We start from the raw sequence: 21492 nt of genomic DNA, 5'->3' as shown, positions 1-21492 counted from the left end.
CAGGGAATTATTCGAGTCTTCTCTTTGTGGAGACCTTTTAAATGAAGTGCAAGCAAGTGAGCACACGAAGTCAAAGCATGAAAGCAGGAAAGAAAAGAGGAAAAAAAGTAACAAGCATGACTCATCTAGATCTGAAGAGCGCAAGTCACACAAAATCCCCCAGAGGAACAAAATAGACCAAATGAGAGAGCTGACATTGTTTCAGAAAAACCAAGAGAAGAAACAGTACAAAAAGAAGAAACCCCGATCCAGCCAATATTATCTTCCATTCCAATAGCAGAAGTATCTACCGGTGTTCCAGGTTGGCGATCTTGTGTGGTCTAAGGTGGGAACTTATCCTTGGTGGCCTTGTATGGTTTCAAGTGATCCCCAGCTTGAGGTTCGTAGCAAAATTAACACAAGAGGTACCAGAGAATACCAGATCCAGTTTTTTAGCAACCAGCCCAAGAGGGCATGGGTTCATGAAAAGCGGGGATGGGAATATAAAGGTCATAAACAGTATGAAGAAGTATTGGCTGAGGCTACCAAACAAGCCAGCAATCACTCAGAGAAGCAAAAGATACGGAAACCTCGACCTCAGAGAGAACGCACACAGTGGGATGTTGGCATTGCCCATGCAGAGAAAACACTGAAAATAACTAGAGAAGAAAGAATTGAACAGTATATTTTTATCTATATTGATAAACAGCTGGAAGAGGCTTTATCTCAAACAAAAAAGAATGTTCCCTCCAAAACTGAGGTTAAAAAACCCTGGAGACCAAGACAAGTGCTGAATACTCAGCCAGAGCAGACCAATGCTGGGGAGGTGGCTTCCTCACCATCAAGTACTGAAAACGGAGACAAAGCCAGAGGCAGCACTCAGGTGTGGTAGAGGAAGAATCACCTCCTGGTAAAATAACCTGGAAAACAGCAGCAGCCAGGAAATCCTTACCAGCTTCCATTAATGCACAAAGGGAGCCTGGATCTGCAGAAATGTAGCAGGTCTCCTATTGTGAAAATTGAACAAGTATTTGCTCATCAGAATGCGACAGGAGATGGGGAGTTTATTGATCAATTTGTTTATTCATCAATTTCTTTATTCAACAAAGGGAATTGGTAACAAAACAGAAATAAGTGTCAGGGGACAGGACAAGCTTATAATTTCTACACCACATCAGAAAAATGAAAAGACAGCTCCAAATATACCATCTCCTGAAGCAATATCTGGTCCTACAGGCTCAGTAGAAAAGAAACAACAGAGAAGATCAATTGGAACTCGTTCTAAATCAGAGAAAACCACTGAGGTTGTGCCAAAGAAGAAATCAAAAAAGGACAGACAGGTTGAATCGGTTCCTTAGTCTACAGTGAAGACCGGATTACAGAAGGGTCGGTGGGCCGGGGTAATGCAGCGCTCTGTCAGATTCAGTGACAGCTCCGTCTCTGCAGCGATTGAGGAAACTGTGGACTGAGATTCCTGTACAATTTCATCCCAGAAACTCCGGATTTGTAGTCTCCATGCAAGATTTCTTTGTCAGCCACTCTCGATAAACAGTTTCTTTGTTTTCTATTTTGATTTTGCCAATCATCATTATTGGCATTTTCTTGCCTGGTTTCTTCAAGACTTTGAACAATTTTTTTTAACATTGAAATGATTTTTTTTCCCTGTCTGAGCTGGATGGGTACAGCTTAAATCATGGGTCCAGCCTAAAACAACCGTTTAACTTCCACTGATCAATTTCAATATGGCCTGTCTCTTGTTTTTAAATAAAAGCATCATTAATGCACATCTGCAGGGTTTTGCCAAACAGCCCAAACTGTATACATTACAATCATTAAGAGCTCTTTTTTTAAAAAAAAAAAAAAAAAACCCACCCAAAAAAAAAAAAAAAACCAAAATAAGACTGACATCGTGGTTGGGGAGAAACTAAGAAAAGAGGGGGTAAATAATATACACAAGATTAAAACAGATGAGGGAAGGAACTGCTTAAAAGGAATATATGATTAGGTATTATTTTCAAGACAACAGTCCAGAATAAGAGCTGTATAGTAAAGTGGACTGGAGGAAAGGAAATTGTATCAGAATGAAAGCTTTTTTTTTCCAAGAGAAAAGCAAATTGGAATAGTTTGCAGGGAGGAAAATGTGCAACAATGAGTGATTGGAAATCCAAGTTCGTTATAAATGTTCATTATAATTTCAATAAAAAACAATACAAAACAAAAAACTAACTCAAGAAAGACAGCACATGGAGGAACAGGGAGACAGCTGCTGTATCTTCTCAATAGAGAAACTGTGTTAATTGGGGAAGCTTGTCACAGGCCATCAACCATCAAGGACAATAATGGACTTTAGAAGTGGCAGACCACATTCAGACAAGATTCCTAGGTCCATGCTTCAGACCAGAGAGGACTTAAGGAACTTTAGAAAAGGCAAAATTTCCTGCTGCACAGGATCAGAAAAGACCTCCAGTAGATTGAGTTACCTTCCCCCATAAAGGGAGCACTTTAAATTTGCATCTAATCAATAGATTCTTAAAGATAAAGAACTATCAACAATCTATTCAGTCACAACAGAAATGACCTATTACATACCAAGAAAAGCTTCACATAATGGCAAGAGGGCAGCAGGCACTCTCAAACATTGTGAAAAAACAAAACAAGCTTTCTCTTAAAAAATTAGAATATATTTCAGACCCAGTGAATACCACAGAGACAGGGAGAAGGAGGAATATATTGATGTGGAGTTAAATGAATAGCCAGGGAAGAAGATATAAATGATGGAAGAATTGAAATTATACGTAAAGATAATATTCCAGAGACAGGAAGACAGAGGAAATATTGACATGGAGTAACTTGAATAACTACTGAAGAAATTCCAAAGATGGAAGAAAGAATTGAAACCATAAATAAAGAGGTACAAGAATTTAAAAATTCATCGCAATACCAAGAAGGTACAACCAACACAGTATTGGAAAGAACAGGAATACATGAAAATACATTCCAGAACATCAAGACCGAAATGGCAGAAGTGTGCAACGTACTGAAAGAACAAAAAAGCAAAAGAGAAAATCTAGAACAAAGAGTCAGAGAGCTGGAAGAACTTCAAAAGGAACATACTAGAAGAAAAAACAGAGAGAAGGTAGAAAGAAAAAAGAAGAAAACAGAATTATGCAGAATAACATAAAAATGGACAACATATGTATAATCAAGATTCTAGAACAGGAGAGAGGTAAGGAAATGCTGACAAACTTGTGGAAGACTTGCTAAAAGAATATTTCTTTTTAAAAATTTTATTTTATTAATTTTAATAAACATTTACAGAGATTTTGGATTTTCTTTCATTCATTGTTGCACTTTTTTCTTTACCCCCGCCCCACATTTTACTCCTCTCTTTGAAAAGCAAAAGATAAACATCTTCGTTGGTATACAATACTCCTCCTACCCCCCTGCCCCAGATGCATAAAAGAAAATTTCTTAAGTATCATGAAGAAGAAGGAAATACACATTCAAGAATTTCAGTGACTAGACTCCAAAGAGACTAGACTCCAAAATAAAAACATCTACATATTATAATAACATTCTCTAAAATCTTCATGTTTAACATAATCACAATACAGATACCAAATTAATTTTACAGAGATAGAAATGACTACTGGAAAGTTTATTTGGAAAGTAAAGAGACCCCAAATAAGTGAAGCACTTCTGAAAAACAAAAATGAAGTGGTAGGCATAGCATTCCTTTATCTCAAATGTATATCTTCTTCTTGTTGTTGTTAGGTGCCATCAAGTTGAGTATGGACATTATAAGCAGCCAACCTGAGATCTTCCCTATTCTGTGCCATCCTCACATCTCCGAAACACTCAAGTCCATTACTGAAGTCACCATGTAAATACATCTTATTGGAGGAGTCTTCCTTTCCTTGTAATAATCAAGATAGCATGTTACTGGTACAATGACAGCACATAGCACAATGGAACAGATTTGAACACCCAGAAATTACCTGTTAAAAGAAACACAAATAGCAACTATACACAGGGACTCCTGTGCCATCTGATGGTTGGCACAGTAATACATACAAAAATCTATTGGATTTCTCTACAGTGAAAAAGAGAATACAGAACTGGAGCTAAGGAAAACAATAGCCATCACAATAGCTAATCACAAGATTAAATACTTGGGAGTAAATATAACCAGAAGCACAAAGGACCTATTCAGTGAAAATTACAAGAAATGAAAAAGAGACCCTGAGAAACAGAATAATATACCTTGCTCTTGGATAGGAAGACTCAATATTTTAAAAATGACAATTTGACCAATGAGAAGGAAAAGGCAATTTCCAATTTTGCCAGAAATGGAAAGAGATCTTGAATAAGCAAACCACTCCTTAACAAGAGAAACAAGGTAGGAGGCATCTCACTCCCTAATTTCAAATCCTGCTGCACTGCCATGGTGGTCAAGACAACATGGTACTGGTACAATGACTAACACATAGATCAATGGAATCAAATTGAGAACCCAGAAATCAGCCCATTTACCTATGGTCAACTGATTTTCAATAAGGAGATGAAATCAGTTTAGTGGGGAAGCAGAAACCTTTTTAATAAATAGTGTTGGCAGAACTGGAAAACTATGTGCAGAAAACTGAAGCAAGATCTACACCTCACAGCATACACAAAAACCAACTCAAAGTAGATCAAGGACCTAGGACTAAAACCAGGGAGTATAAACTCATCAAGGAAAACCTGGAAGAACTCTAGAAGCCCTAATCCACACATGAAGTATCCTGAAAAACCTACAACCAGGAGAGGATAAGATAAATAGATGTGCACCCATGTTTGTTGCTGTGTTGTTCATAACAGCAAAGAAATGGAAACAACCCAAGTGCCTATCAACAAATGAATGGAGAGAATCTGTGGTATATTCACACAGTGGAGTACGATGTAGCACTGAAAAGCAAGGAATGAATGTAATATACAAAATGGGTGACCCTGGAGGACATTTTACTGAGTTCAATATCTCAGTCACAAAAGGACAAATACTGCATAATGCCACTGTTATAAAATGTGACTGACTTCGTCGTTGTGGGTGAAATAGCAAAAGAGATGATAAATTGTTTACACTGCATTGAAACAGATGAGGGAAAGAACTGCTTAAAAGGAATATATTATTAGATATTTTCATGATAACAGTTCAGAGTAAGAGCTGTATAGTAAAGTGGACTTGAGGGGGATTTTACAAGAATGAAAGAATTATTTTTTTTTCAAAGAGAAAAGCAAATTGGGGTGAGCTGAACAGGGAGAAAAGTGTACAACAATAAATTAATGGAAATCCAAGTTCTCTATAAACTTTCATTAAAATATCAATTTTTTAAAAGCCTGTGGTGATGAAGGAGGAAGTTCAAGCTGCTCTGAAGGAATTGGCACAAAAACAAGGCCCCAGGAATTGACGGCATACCAATGGATATATTTCAACAAACGGATACTGCCCTGAATACACTCAGCAGACTATGTAAAAAAATGTGGAGAACAACCACCTGGCTGACTGATGGCAAGAGATGTGTATTTATTCCCATTCCAAAATAAGGTGGCCCAATAGAGTGTGGAAATTATCAAACAATATCATTGATATCACATGCAAGCAAGATCTTATTTAAGATTATCCAGAAACAACTGGAAAAGTACATCAGCAGAGAACTGACAGATGTGCAGGCTGGGTTTAGAAGAGACCTTGGCACTAGGGACATCATAGCCAATGTTAGATGGATCTTGGCAGAAAGCAGAGAGTACCAGAGGAATGCCTACCTGTGTTTTATTGACTATGCAAAGGCATTTGACTGTGTCGATCACACCAAAGTGTGGATAGCCTTGAGAAAAAGGGATATCACAGAACACTTAATTGTGCTTGTGCAAAATCTATACTTGGACCAGAAAGCAGTCATCAATACAGAGCAAAGAACCATTTCATGGTTCAGGATCAGGAAATGTGTGCATCATTGAAGCATCCTATCTTCATACCCTTTAAATTTATATTCAGGAGGCTAGAAGAAGTTTCATCAACAACCTATCTTTTGCAGATAACACAACCTTGCTTGCTGAAACTGAAGAGGACATGAGGTGTTGCTGCAGAAAGTCAAGGACTGTTGTCTTCAATATGGATTGAACCTCAACCTCAAGAAAACAAAGATGGTCCATTGGTCCATTTGGAAGCTTCATGATGGATGGAGAAGGGTTTGAGAATATTGATAACTTCAGCTTGCTTGGTTCCACAATCAACACTCTTGGCACCAGCAGTCAAGAAATGAAAAGACAAATTGCATTGGGAAAATATGCTGTCAGGGACCTCTCTAGAAGAATTTTGATGAACAATGATGTCAGTCTGGAGACTAAGGTGTGTCTTATCCAGGCACGATCTTCTCAATTACTTGCTGTACATCAGAGAGTTGGACAATGACTATGGATGATAGAAGATAGATTGATACCTTTGCGTTGTAGTGCTGGAGAAGAGTCTTGAACATAACATAGGTGTATAGTAGAGCAAATAAGGTTTTCCTGGAGAGGGTGAAACTGGGCTACTCCCAGAAGGCAAGGATTTTGAGGCTTTGTCACATATACTTTGGGCATATGGCAGGAGGGATCAGTCTTTGCAGAAGGACATTATGCTTGATAGCTTTGAGGGAAAGTGCAGAAGACCCTGGATGAGATGGTTTGACACAAGAACTGGGATAATGGAGGTAAGTTTGGCAAAGACAATGAGATTGGCTCAGGATAGGATAGGGTTCAGAGTTGTTGTACGTTGGATCAAAGGGAGTCAACAGGAGATGTGTTGGCACACAACAACAAGGTAGATCAGAAATCTAGGGTAAAGCCCAAATTATCAAGATAATAAGAGACAAAGTAGTGTATTTGTAAGCCTATTTACACCATAGGCTTATTATAAATAGGCTATTTATAAGGCTTATTATAAATAGGCTATTTATAAATAGGCTTACAAATACAGTCAGAAACACACAACAAGGAGAGGACAAAGATCCCATATGACCTATGTATTCCATTGCTAGAATATACTCTGATGAAAACATAACTTAAACACAAATGGAGATTTGTACATCTATATTTATAGCAGGGTTGTTTACAATAGCAAGAAAATGGAAACAGCTTATATTACCACCAACAAGAAAATGGATTGAGAACTGTGGTACATTTACAGAATAGAATATTATGCAGTATTAATAAGCAATGATTTAGGAAAAAAACTGTGTAACATGGGATAGGCTGAATTATGCTGAGTGAACTAACTCAGTCTCATAAGAACAAATACTACATAAGGCAATTACTGTAATAATAGAAAGTTAACTAATAAGATGTGTATAAAAGTCCAAAAGGAGAAGGGAAGGAGGGCAGAGGGCTCAGGGGAGGGAGGGGAGAAAAGCATTTGGAAAAGAGTTTGGTGAATGGAGGGAGCAGGTGAGGGAATCGGAAAGATCCAATAGGGACCTGACAAGACAGGGCAAGAGTGGGCATAGTTCAATGGTGATTACTTTCATAAAATGCACTGTATATGAATTATCACATGAAACACAATGTGACTGAAGGAATGTATGAAGAACAATGTACATGAATGAAACACAATGTATATGAATTTTATATACAAACCATTACAAAATTTTTAAAAATCCCACACCAATAAAATAACAACCTCAAACTAGCTCAAAGTGGATCAAGGATCTAGAAGTAAAACTCAAAACTATAAAAGATCAACAGAGAGGGAAAATGGAACAAACTTAGAAGAACTCTAGTCCTTGGTAAAAATAGGCTATCAAACATTTTAAAAATGCACAATCAGGGATCTTCTTAAAAACGGGAAAAAATTTATCATGTGCTTCTATAATATTCTCTAAAAGGTTAAAAAGAGATTCTGCAGAGTTGGGAAAATAATTGGCCATGACAGATTTGACAAGAGCTCATCTCTAAGATTTTTAGAAAATACCAACACTTCAACAATAAAAAAGACAAACAACCCAATTACAAAATAGGCAGAAGATAGGAAAAGACACTATCAAAGAAGACATTCAGATGGTCAACAAATATGAAGAAATGCTCAAAATCATTAGCGATTGCTGTTATTAGGTACCGTCAAGTAGACTATGACTCTGTGCAACTCTGAACAACAGATGGAAATCTTGCCCTCCCTGCAACATCCTCACGGTCTCTACGGCATGCAAGTCTGTTGCCACCGTGACTGGGCTAGTCCGTCTTGTTGAAGGTCTTCTCGTTCACTGGCCCTCTACCTCTCTCAACATGGTGTCTATTCCTAAGGATTGGATCCTCCTGACAATATGCCCAAAGTATGTGAGACAGAATTACACTGTGTCTTTGCTTTAAAGAGTACTCTCTTTGTAATTTCTCTGGGGCAGACTGACTTGTCCTTTTGGAAGTCCATTCTGTTCTTTTCTCCAATACCATAACTCAAAAGCTTTGATTCTTAGAGAGGCACAAGTCAAAATAACAATGAGATATTATCTCACTCCAGTCACAGTTAAGCTTTCTACAGCCATGACCAAGAAAGCTATTTTTAGCTGGGCTGTCCACTGGGCCTGACGTCTGCAGAGCAATTTGAGTGCAGGCATAGTGCCATCCCTCCACTGGACAGAGTGTGAAGAAGACAGTTCAGAAAGAGCCTGGCACATTAATGTGCTTACACTGGAGTGGCTTTGGCTGTGCAGCACTGGTCGCTTCATTGCAGCACTGGTGGTATCATTGGCTATGCAAAGACAGGTAACATGCCATCTCTGGATGCTGGGCTCTTCTTCAGGGGATTAATAGGCCTGGGTGCTTACCAGCTCTTTCAGGATACCAGGAATGGATGGGATTTTCTAGCTTCATCTGGAACCTTGGTTGGCATCATAGGAATGAGATTCTACAACTCTGGAAAATTTATACATGCAGGCTTAATTGCAGGTGCCAGTCTGCTAATGGTTGCCAAATTTGGGTTTAGTATGTTGATTATCTCCCATAAATCCTAGTCAGATATCAGCTTGAATCACCACAAACAATTAAATATCCCCAACTTCACCTATTTTCTGTTTAAGTGAAATTGCACAAGCTCAAGTGTTTTCACGTTTTCTTTTCACTTAAACCAAAACAATATTGTATTTTGCAGGAAAAACCTCATCATTTTTATAGCCCTAGATAGGTGGCGATTACACATCATGAGAGCTTTCCCCTACAACCTCATGCAAAATACTGATGGACCTCTTCTTTCTGTAACTTTAGGTAAATTTTTAATGGGTAAAATATTAGGTGTCAACATTTGGGGACCTTGACTTCTATGCCCTGCTCAGAGGGACATGAAGAACAATCTTTTAGAGCTTCAGATGGTCAGCTTTTTCTTGTCTCAGGATACAGGATTAATTATGAAATTATGTTACATGAAATGGAAGTAAAAGTTTACCATAAATTAAAAAAAAAAACACCCACTATTTTTATAGCAGGTTACCAGAAAGATTTTTCCCTACATTGTCCTGTGAACACCCTGTCATAAACTGAAGAACATATGACTGCAATTATGCACCCTCAACCCACCACACAATCTGCATTGTCTGCCTTTTATTGTTGTTGTTGTGTACCATCGAGTCAGAACCAACCCATAGCTGATCCTTCAGTGGCTTTTCAGAGGCAGTAAATTGTATCTGAGGAGACTGTTCATTTTTCTTCAGCAGATTAGCTGGTGGATTCGAACTGCACGTGTTAAATGCCCATTTTTGGATACCCCATCATTGGCTCCCCTGATAATTTTCCAGCCAACTTAACAAAATGTTTTGTTCCTCACTGCCTGCTGAAATGTGACCACTTGCATTCTGTGAATTTGAAGACTGCCCACTTCCAACCATCACTAAAACTTTTACTTTAAGCAGCTTTAAGTTTACCTTAAGTTGCTTTTACTTTAAGCAGCCCCTGGGATGGTGCTTGTTGGTGTCATTTTGGGGGAGCCAGTACGTTGGGTGACTTTTTGGCAACTCTTGCCTTCACTGCTAATACTTGGTGGTAAACTGTCTTGAGTCTTAAAGAGAGCTAGCTCACTGTTCCTCAGCTGGTAGAATCTGTCAGTCTCACCTTGCCAAGTTTAGCGCTCCCAGCAGAGCTGGTAGTTTCAATACCCTTTCAGAGAAAAAAAAGATGGCACCACGTGGGCTACTTTAGGGAACTGGTAGGACTCTCTAGAATCTGGCAGGCTTTTAGTACTTGCCCAAGAATTAGGCAAGCATAGTAGGAAGAAAGCACTCCCAATGTTGCTAGCTTAGACTATGATGAAATACCCAGTTCTGAAAGAGTATGTTATCAGATAAATGTTGAGTGAGAAGAGGGGAGTAAGAAGGGCCATCCCACCACTGCCTGGGCTAGGTAGAGGACATGAAAAGACTTCCCAGGATGCAACACTCCAAGTTGATGAATGTCTGCAAAGAAAGTGGAAAGAGGTGGGATTTAAACTAGATGCATGATTGATGCCTTAACTAGTGCTAAAATTTGGTTCGTTGAGGCTGAGTAAAAAGAAAAATAAAAGTAAAAAGCATGTGCACACTTTATTTACTGGTGTGAGTTTTCTCCTTTTATGCCCCCCACCCCGGCCTTCCCCCTCCCCCCCCCACTCCCACTTCAACTGCTTTAAGGACAAACTGGCTGCTGCTCCAGCTGATCTTGCAGCCCAGCCCTCACCCTTGGTAGCCCTTCTGCATTCACTAAGTCATGGCTGAAAAGGTCGAATACTTTCTTGTTAGGCACTCTTAAAATGTAAGAACTCCTTTCTCTTCCTGTAAAAATGTATAAATTCAGCTAAAAGAGATCAGGTAAAACTTAGAGGTAGTCAAATAACAACAAATTGGTCCAAACTTGTCTGTGGTGTGGTTCATAGGGTGCTGTGCTGCTATCCTGAAGGTGGTATCTCAAAGCCTTCCTAAGGTTGGAATCCACCAGCTGCTCCCTGAGAGAAAGAGAAGTAATCTCTTCCCACAGGATTTACAGCCTCTGAAAACCCGCTGGAGGTTCAGCTACAATAAGCCAGTTGCAATCTGTAACAATAAGTCTGAGGTTGTGTTCTACAAACATAATTAACTAATGGGGTAGTTAGTATTTTTTAAAGAGAATGCTCAGTTATATATGCGATGCCACTCTGAACTTGCACATCTGTTAAGGCTTACTGGCAACTGAACCAAGTCTGGCAGAACAATGGCTGGTCCTCCCAAAGCACCCCAGCCCAGGATATTGGAGAGCAGAAGCCACAAGGTTGTTTGCTATTCACTTCTCCGTAGTCCTAGGAGGCTGTTATGGGAGACTTTCTCCTTGTCTCCTGTTTCTGATTGGATATGAGGCTTTTTGTCTCACATCACCCACCTCTCCTCATCTTTAGGGCACAATTGCGGGCTACAGAACTGCTTAGCTGAAGCATAGCGGGGCTCTTAGGCGACCTGGTCTCTTTTATTTTGGTGGCATTCCTGGGATGTTAAGATGGAACTCTATCATCATCGGTGTTCTTGTTTTCATTGTCTGTGTAAGTAATCTAACAAGGTATCATTGTTTCTTTATTTCCAAATGTGTCAGCCTTACCCTGACAGAGCCAGCGTGGGAAGAAATGTAAGGGTGACTTGCTTTATCTCTTTTATAGTCTCTTGAAGGTTTTTTGCTTTTTCTACCACTGAAAAGACAGGTTTGGGTACAGTATTTCCATGTCTATGTTTATAAGTAAAGCACCAATGCAAATCTCTCTCTCTTGATATAGATATAATCTACATTTAACTTATTTGGTCTCATAGTCCTACCTCTTTATTTGCAGCTCTTTCTCTTGGGATGTCAAAATGTGAGCAAATGTATCCATGAAATGCAAGTAGTTAATGGGAATGATATAATGATGCCTTTCGGTTTCTTGAAAGAATTTTGTGTTCAAGTCTGTGATGCTTTTGTGAATTTGAACACATGCTGGGGCAATTTTGTCTTCAAAATTCTGAAAAAAAATTATAATATTAAGAGAAAGCAATAAGAACGTATTGGGAAGGGAAAAATATGAACCTTTGAGTCGGGTGACTTGAGCTAGGTTACCATGAGATGTGGGAGATGTACAGGAAAGTCCTGGAGGAATGTGGTCAAGAATACATGCGTTTTAGTGACTGAGCTGGTGAAGGAGTAGGAGAGCAAGGGCATGGCCAATGATTAATGACAGGTCATGCACTTTCTTCCAGGCTTTACCCTTATTCTGCAGCAGTCAACCAAAGATTTAGGGAACCAGAGTTAAGAGCCAAGAATTCTATATACCTTCCATCATCATTTGACAGCAAGTCATTAAAAGTAAAATAAAAATATCAGAGTAAAGTAGAAAATATAAGAGCTCCATATGAAGGTGGGAAAAACCAGAGTATAAAGAGTGTTCTCTTTGTTGAGTTTTGGAGAATTCTGATTTAGATAGGACGTAATCCTGGCTATCATATCCAATCTGCTGAATATTGCATTTCTTAGTGAATTCACTGTCTTTACCTCTCTTAGGGAGCTCTGGGGCTTAGTAGTAAGGAGTTTATGCAGATCCAACCTTCCAGCTGCTCTGAGGAGAAAAATGGACCATCTCCTGGTTCGGACTTGAAAACACATAACAACAACTACCCTTCTTAGCATTTGTTCTTCTTGAACACTTGGACAAGTAAAAATGTATCTCCTCCCTAGGCTTCACCCTAAGTTTCAGGCCCCTGCACATTTTCAGTTGTTCCATATGTGTGAAGTTTGTAGACTGAGTAAGGTAGACTAAAGAAGAACTGAAGCCTTTGAATTGTGGTGTTAGTGAAAGAATACTGAATGTACTATGGACTGTCAAAAGTACACGCATCTATTTTGCTTCATGTACTTTTGAGAGTGATATTAGTTTCTGAGGGACATTGTGTTTGGAAAAGTAGAAGGACAATTATTGTAGAAATAGATAACTAGTAAAGCATGTATGAGGATCTAAAGTGGGGGGAGCAGAAGGGTGAGGATGGGCAGGGGTCACACAATTTGATGGGTGGAAGGAGTAGGTAAAGGAAATGGGAAATATTCAGTGTGAAAAAAGCCAATGTATACGAACTTTGTAAGTCAACAAATATAAATTTAAAAATGTATTTAAAAAAGTAGAGGGCCAGCAAAAAAAGAGGAAGACCATCAGTGAGGTGGACTGGGATAATGACTGCTAGAACAGGCCTGAGAACAGGGAATTGTGTGGATGGCACAGGATCAGGCCAAGGCTTTCCGCTGTTGTGTTAGAATCACTATGTGTCAGACCTGACTTGATGGCACCTAACAACAACATGGAGCCCAACAATGGGAGCTCTGGTGGCAGAGTGGTAAGAAGCTGTGCCAAAATCTCAAAGGCACACAGTTCAAATCCTCCAACTGCTCCACAGATAAAGGATGGGCAATCTCCTCCTGTAAGATTTACTGCCCCTGCAAACCTGCTTTGGTTATGGGTTGGTTTAGACTTCAAGGCACAGAACAACAACTACACATAGTTACAATTATTCTTGTGAGCTTTTCTTATCCCTTTTCTGTCTGATGGGTTCTATGTGAACTTCTGTTGGATGGAATAGATTTTTACTGTGACTCAAATTCTGAGCGAATTCTGTAATGAGACTTGTGCTCTTAGTTTTCCTTGTGTGTGTGTGTGTGTGTGTGTGTGTGTGTGGCTTTGCTGTTGCAATCAAGTCAGAATGACTCACAGATACTACACAGGTTTCTGCATCCTCCCCGCAGGACCTGGCACACAAAATGAAGGTTGTTTTTCCTTCATAGAAATCTGCTGTTAAGTATGAAGAGATCTAGGCAGTGAGGAGTATTTGATCTTTAAAATAGGGTGATTTAGAGAACTCAAGAAATGAAAGGTCACAGAATTGACAAGTAGGGAAGACTAAGGCTTGGCCCATCAAATAATTTGACCTGTTGTTCCTGGGTGCTGCTGGAAGCTCCTGACTCAGGGTGACTCCATGTGACATGTACAGAGTAGAATTACTTCGTAGAGTGCTCAAGATTTTGATTTTTGGGAAGTAGCTCACCAAGCTTGTCTCCTAAAAGTTGCATCTAACCAATAACCTTGTGATAAGTAGTTGAGCACCGCTGGCCAGAGACACAATATTTTCGCAAGCACAAACTGACAACTTTGCTCGCACGAGGTTGTTGGGAAAGAGGTGAGATTTACCTTTTTGCTCTCCAAATCTATTTTGTCTTGTAGGAAAGAATTGGCTATAATAAGGAGCCCTTCTTCCGGCCAGTGCTCATACCAGTCGATGGTGCAGGCGCTGACCATGGAAGGATACGCTCTGCAGAACTGGTGGAAATTAGGTTCCATAGGACTCATGGTCATAAAAATATGAAGATTTTTATGGATTCTCTACAGTGAAAGAAAATATAAATTGTTAAAACATATTCCACTGCTCAAAGTTTAAACAGACAGCAAACAATAAATGTTGGAGTGGATGTGGAGACATTGGAATTCTCATACAGTGTTGATGGAATTCTAAAATGGCACAACCACTCTGGAAGGCAGTTTGGCATTTCCTCAAAAGGGTAAATACAGAAATTCTTTAAGACCCAGCTCTTCCACTGCTAGGATTATAACCCAAGGCAAGCAGAACTGAGATCAAACAGAGATTTCATAGTAGGCTTATTCACAACAGCAAGAAAATGGAAACAGCTCAAATGTACATCAACAATAAAATAAATTGAGAATTTGTGGTACATTCATTCACAAGATGGAATATTATGCAGCACTCAGGAGCAATGATTTTGAAAAATACATGAGAGAGACTGGAGAGCATTATACTGAGTAAACTAACTCAGTCTCACAAAGAAAAATACTGAACAAGACCATTAATATAATTATCTTAAAAATAGAAGGACAATTAGTAAGATGTGTGCAAAGGGGGAAGGGCAGGAAGAAGGAGGGCTGAGGGTGGAGAGGGTGAAAAGAATGAGATCGCTGAGTTTGGTGGGTAGAGGGAGGGGTGAAGGAATTTGGAAAGATCTAGTGAGGACCTGAAAAGGCAGAGTGTGGATCAATAATGATTAATTTTATAAAACACATTGTATGGGAATGATCATATGTAGGACAATGTGAATACAGGAATATGTGAAGCAGTGTATATTAAAAAAGATAAATATTTTATGTAAACAATATAAAAATATAAAAAATTATATTCCATTGCTTTACAAAATACATTATGTTTAAAATTTCATATAAAACATGTTCCAATTCTTTCTCTAATGAATGGACCAGAGACTGATCAATATAATTAACTGATATAAATGGAGTCTTTCCGAAGAAAACAACTGTTGTCAGAGTCCTTCTGAGGAAAACACAGATGTTCTGCTTTGTGTGACTTTATTTCCCTGAATGAATAGTTGAACAAATTTGGGGCGTCATTGGACTCAGCGCATACCTTGCATAAGCCAACTTTTATGAAGGGACTCAAGGCTAAAGTGAGTTCTGATTGGTTGTGTTGTTGTTATGTGCTGTCAAGTGTCACCTGCAACTCATATTGACCCTCTGTACACCTCTGAACCCTGCTGTATCTTGAATCAACCTCATTGTCTCAGACGCACATACCCCATTTCCCCAATCACGGAGTAAATCCATCTCATCAAGCGTTTTCCTCTCTCACACTGTCCCTTCACCCTTCCAAGCATGACGTTCTTTCTCCAGGGACTGGTCCTGCCTTGAAACCTGCCCAAAGTATGTTAGACAGAGCTTCAAAATCCTTGCTTCCAAGGAACAAACTGCTCTCATCCTCTCCAGGACAAACCTGTCTGTTCTCTTAGTGGTCTATGGCATATTCAGCGATCTTCTCCAGCACCACAACTCAAAGGAATCAATTTTTCTTCTGTCCTTACTCATTGTCCAGCTCTCTGATATATAGCAAGTAATTGTGAAGACCATAGCCTAAATAAATAAGGCACACCTTACTCTTTAAACTGACATCATTGCTCTTCAGTACTCTGGAGAGGTCTCTGATAACCATTTTTCCCAATGCAATTTATCTTTTTATTTATCATTTTATTTCTTGGCTGCTGGTGTTGATTGTGGAGCCAAGCTGAAATGCTTAATAATCTCAATCTCTTCATTGTCTATCATGCCAATTGGTCCAGTGGTAAGATTTTTTTAAAATTTTATTTTTTTATGTTGGGCTACAATACATATTGAAGGCTATAGTCCTTGACCTTCTGAAGCAAACACGTCATATCCTCTGTTTCACCAAACAAGGTTGTGTCATCTGCATAACATAGGTTGTTGAAGAGTCTTTATGGTTTTGGGCTTTACTCCCAGGTCTCTGAGCCACCTTTAGGTAACTTTTGTGTGTGGTATGAGATATGGAGTCTGTTTTGGCTTTCTGCAGTAAGCAGTCCAGTTTTGCCAGCACTATTTGTTGATGAGGTTGCCATCCCTTCTTTTGAAAGGTATTATTTCCTTGTCGAATATCAGTGGACCATAGATAACTAAGTCTATTTCTGGGCTCTCAATTCTGTTCCATTTATGTGCCTATCATTGTACCAGTACCATAAAGTTTTGGTTACTTCCACTGTGTAGTAGGGTTTGAGGTCATGGAGTGCTATGCCTCCCACGTCATTTTTGTTTTTCAGAAGTGTTTTGTTTATTCGGGGTCTCTTTCCTCTCCAAATAAACCTGACAATTTTCCTTTCGATCCCCTTGAAAAGTGAATTTAGTATTTATATTCAGATTGCATTGAACATGTAGATTGCTTTTGGTAATATTGTTATTTTTCACAATATTGAGTCTTCCTATTTATGTACCAGGAACATTTCCCCATTTCTTTAGGTTTTTTAAATATGTTTTGCAGAAATTATCTGCAATTTTCTTTCTATAGGTCTTTTTTCATCTCTAGTTAGGTTCACTTCAAAGTATTTCAATTTGTGGTTGGCTATTGCAAATAGTATTGCTTTCTCGATTTCCTTCTCTGAGTTCTTTTTGTTACTGTAGAGGAATTCCACTGATTTTTGGATATTGATCTTATTTCCTGCCACTCTATACTAAAGTGACCTACTAGTTCTAATAGATTTTTATTTTCCTTGAGTCTTTGGGGGTTTCTATGTACACTATCCATATCATCTGCATATAGAGATAGTTTAACAGGGCGGAGGGAAGCTCATCAGTGGGGCTACGACTGAGTGCACCAGTCACTCTGCACTATGTCCCCTGGGAAGGTCTGAGACTAGGGCCAATAGCGGCCCTAACAGGGCCCTCCCTGATCTGCGGGGAGGTGAGTTCCCAGAGAATGGGTCTCCCTGCGAAGGCAGAACTAGGCAGGAGAAGCCATGGACTCCACCCTCGGGAGGGGCCCGGCGGATGCATGCCTCCTTCGCAGGAGCTTGGAACAGACTCACGGCCAGCGGAGTGAGTTCAATGGCTGAGGTGAGGTACCCTGCCAGGGAACCTCATAACCCAATTCAGACTACTCTCCCCCGTCCTTCATTTCTGTTAAAAAAAAAAAAAAAGAAAAGAAAAAAAAAAAGAGAAAGTTTAGCCATCTCTTTGTCAATCTGGATGCCTTTATTTCCTTCTCTTTTTATATTGTCATAGGAAGTACTTTCAATACAATATTGAATAGAAGTGGTGAGAGTAGGCATCCTTGTCTGGCCCCCGTTCTCAAGAAAAATGCTTTTAGTTTTTACCCATTGAGAAAGATGTTGGCTCTTGGTTTTGCATTTATACTTTTCACTATGTTGAAGAAATTGCTTTCTATTCCAATTTTGCTAAGTGTCTTTATAGGACGAGGTGTTGGATTTTGTGAAATGCCTTTTCTGCATCAATTGCTAAGATCATATGGTTCTTATTATTTTCTTTGTTAATATGGTGAATTACTTTGATTATCTTTCTTATGTTGAACTATCCTTGCATACCTGTTATCAATCCCACATGGTCATGATGAATTATTTTTTTTATGTGCTTTTTGGGATTCTATTGGCTAGGATTTTATTAAGGATTGTTGCATCTATATTCATGACAGATATTAAACTGTAGTTTTCTTTCTTGGTAATATCTTTGATTGGCTTTAGTGTTAGGTTATGCTTGTTTTATAGAATGACTCTAGGAGTGTTCCTTCTTTTTCAATTTTTGATATAATTTAAATAGAATTGGTAATAGATCCTCTCTGAATGAATGTTTGGTAGAATTCAGCTGTGAAGGCATCTGGTCCAGGACTTTTCTTACAGGGAAGTCTTTTTATGTCTGTTCAATTACTTCTTTTGAGATGGGATTGTTAGAGTGTTCTATACCTGTTCTTGCCAGTTTAGGTAGAGCATGAGTTTCAAGAAATTTTTCCATTTCCTCCAGACTTTTGTTTCTTTTAAAATAATCAGAGTATAGTTTTTCATAGTATTCTGATATCATTGGTTTAATATAATTTGGTTTTATTGTGATGTTACCTTTATAATTTCTTAATTGAGTTATCTGTGTCTTATCTTCCCCCACCCCCGGCCTTTTATTAAGTTCACTAGTGCTTTGTCAATTTTATTGACACTTTTGAAAAAATAGCTTCTGGTTTTATTGATGGTTCCAATTGTTTTTCTGTTTTCTGTCTCATTAATTTCAGCTCTTGTCCCTATTATTTCCTTTCTTCTTGAAGCTGTAGGATTAGACTGTTTTTCTTTGTGTGCATGCCTATTGCTATGAACTACGCCCTAAGGACTGCCTTAGCAGTATCTCAGGGGTTTTTGGATGTTGTATTCTAATTTTAATTTTCTCAAGGAGGTTCCCCAGCCCCCTATTCTTTATATCTTTTATAACCCTATTGTGTTCTAGCAGAGAGCTATTCAGTTTCCTCATGGGTGGTTTTGTAAACTTTACTTTCCTGTGGTTAATTTCTAGTTTTATGGCATTGTGATCTGAGAAGATACATTGTATTATTTCAATATTTTAAAATTTACTAAGGCTTGCTTTGTGTCCTAATATGTGATCGATTCTGGAGAATGTGCCATGTACACTTGAGAAGAAAGTGAATTGAGTTTTACTTGGGTGCAATACCCTGAATACATTCACAAGTTTGAGTTGGCTCATTGTATGGCTTAGATCGTCTGCATCTTTTTGAGTTTCTTTTGGATTGACTTATCCTTTGGTGATAGTGGTGTGTTGAAATCTCTTACCACTTTTGTGGTGCTGTCTACTTCTTTCTTCAATTCTGTTAACTGTTTACATATTTTGCAGGTCTATTATTTGGTGCATAAAAGTTGACTACAGTTACGTATTCTTGGTCTAAAGTACCTTTAATCAGTATGTAATGACGCTCCTTATCTTGTATGTTGGTTCTTATTCTGAAATATATTTTATTACATTTATAGTTTATTACTTAATAAATAATAGAGATTAGTATTTATATATCATTTATTATATTAGCTTGTCATTATTATTATTAGAGATTAGCATAGCTACTCCTGCCTTTTTAAGGTTACCATTTGCTTGGTATATTTTTTTCCAGCCTTTGATTTTGAATCTTTCTTTCTCTTAGGTTTTTAGATGTATCTCTTGCAGGCAACATATTGATGGGCTTTTTTTTTTTTATCCATTCTGCTACTCTTTTTCCTTTTATTTGGTAACTGTAGTCCATTCACATTAAGTGTGATTATTGTCAGGCCAGGTTTTACTTTTGCCATTTTGCTGTCTTCTCTCCCTTTCCTTCCCTTCCCTTCCCTTCCCTTCCCTCCCCTCCCCTCCCCTTTCTTCTTTTCTGCTGTTTCTGGTTACTATAGTCCATGCGTTTTCCTTTGGCATCTCGGTTTGAAGGACTTTACTTAAAATTTCTTGTCATTTTGGTGTTGTTTTCACAAATTCCTTAAGTTTCTTCTTTCTGCAAAGGATCTAATTTCTCTATTTTTGATGGGGTGATTTGCTGGGTATGTGATCATTGTCTGGCAATTGTGATTTCTTCCCTGCCTCTCCCCCCCCAGCTTTCAGTATATGCTATCCCATTGTCTTCTAGCTTGCATGGTTTATGCTGAGAAATCAGAAATTAACTTAATTATTTTCCCTTTGTAGATGACTCTGTTCTTCTCATGTTTTTAGAATTCTCTCCTTATCTTTTAATCCGGGGAATTTGACTATGATATGTCTTGATGTTTTTCTTTTTGGTTCCAGTCTATTTGGTGTTCATGGTGCTTCTTTAATGAGGATTTCCTTGTTCTTCAGAATACTGGGGACATTTTTTCCTAGTACTTCTTCCATAATTTTTTTCTGTGATTTGCATTTATGCTGCTGTTCTGGATCTCCAATTACATGTATGTTGTTTCTTTTGATGTCATCCCACAGCTAATATTTTCTCTATGTGTCATCTAGAATTTTTCTTCTAGTATGTTCTCAGTGAAGCTATTTTCTTCCAGGTCACTGACTCTCTGTTCCGTCTCTTCATTTCTACTTTTTTGTCCTACTAGCATGTTGGCACTTCTGCCATTTAGGTCTTAATATTCTGAATTGCATTTTCATGATTTCCTTTTATTTCCACCCTGTGTTAGCTGTACCTTTTCTGTCTTGTGATGACTTTTTAAGTTCTTACACCTCTTTATACTTTCCTATTCTTTCTTCCACCTTTTGCATTTTCTTCCATAGATCTTTAAGTTGATCCTTATATATTTATTTCTTCTGGTGTGTTGTCACTTAAGTATTTACTCTCTTAATTGTTTCTTACATCATTTGTCTCTTCTTCTGTAGCTGTTCAAGTAACTCTACATCATCATATTTATACTATTTCTCTCTAGGGTATTCATTGGGTTTGCTTTTTTAGAAGAAGGGCTATTTTGTTTTTTTCATGATGACTGAGGCAGATTGCTACTTTCTTTACATTACATGAGTCTTTTCTTAGTAGATGTTAGGTCACCCAGAGTATGGCCATGTTTTTTGAAGGACCTGTATATTTGTGCTTCCTTCTTGGCAGCAGTATTCCCCTCAGAGTACCTAAATAGGAAACCAGGAAGCCTGTTGTTTCTTTCCAGAACTGGCATCTACACCTCACTTGAGTTGTCCAGGTTCCTTCTGCTTGATCTTGAGGGGTCTCATGTGGTGTAGTTAAACAACAGTGTTTTCCCCAAAGTAATGTGGGTGCAGTGCTTCTTCCTGCTGCCTGGTGTCTCTTGCTGCCATTCTCCTTCCATCTCTTTTGATGTTTCCTGGGTCATTCAGCCTTCTCTCCACAGCATCCTTAAGAATTGCCACTGAGGCTTGAATTTTTCTTTAGTTCCTTCAGCTTAAGAAATGCTGAGCAAGTTCAGCCCTTTTGATTTTCTGACTCCAGCTTCTTGCACATTTCATTGTAATATTCTACTTTGTCTTCCTGCACTGCCTTTTTAAATCTTCTGTTCAGCTCTTTAATATCTTGAATTCTTCCCTCTGCTTTGGCTTCTCAGCAGTCTAGTGCAATAGCAAGGAGTTGGAAACAACCTAAGTGCCCATCAACAAACAAATGGCTAGAGAAGCTGTGGTATATTCGCACAATGGAATACTATGCTGCA

At 38.6% G+C, this 21492-nt stretch overlaps 2 pseudogenes; both read left to right on the top strand.

The window, feature by feature from the left end:
* Positions 1 to 1448, top strand: part of LOC102852046 — a 1939-nt pseudogene extending 491 nt beyond the window's left edge.
* Positions 1449 to 2995: 1547 nt separating this feature from the next.
* Positions 2996 to 8999, top strand: LOC102851638 (annotated as a pseudogene).
* The last annotated feature ends 12493 nt before the right edge of the window (positions 9000 to 21492 follow it).

Source organism: Elephantulus edwardii, unplaced genomic scaffold (assembly GCF_000299155.1).
Source record: "Elephantulus edwardii isolate Elephantulus edwardi_28Jun2011 unplaced genomic scaffold, EleEdw1.0 scaffold00218, whole genome shotgun sequence".
NCBI classification, from domain to species: domain Eukaryota; kingdom Metazoa; phylum Chordata; class Mammalia; order Macroscelidea; family Macroscelididae; genus Elephantulus; species Elephantulus edwardii.
This window is presented reverse-complemented; position numbering and strand designations above follow the sequence as displayed.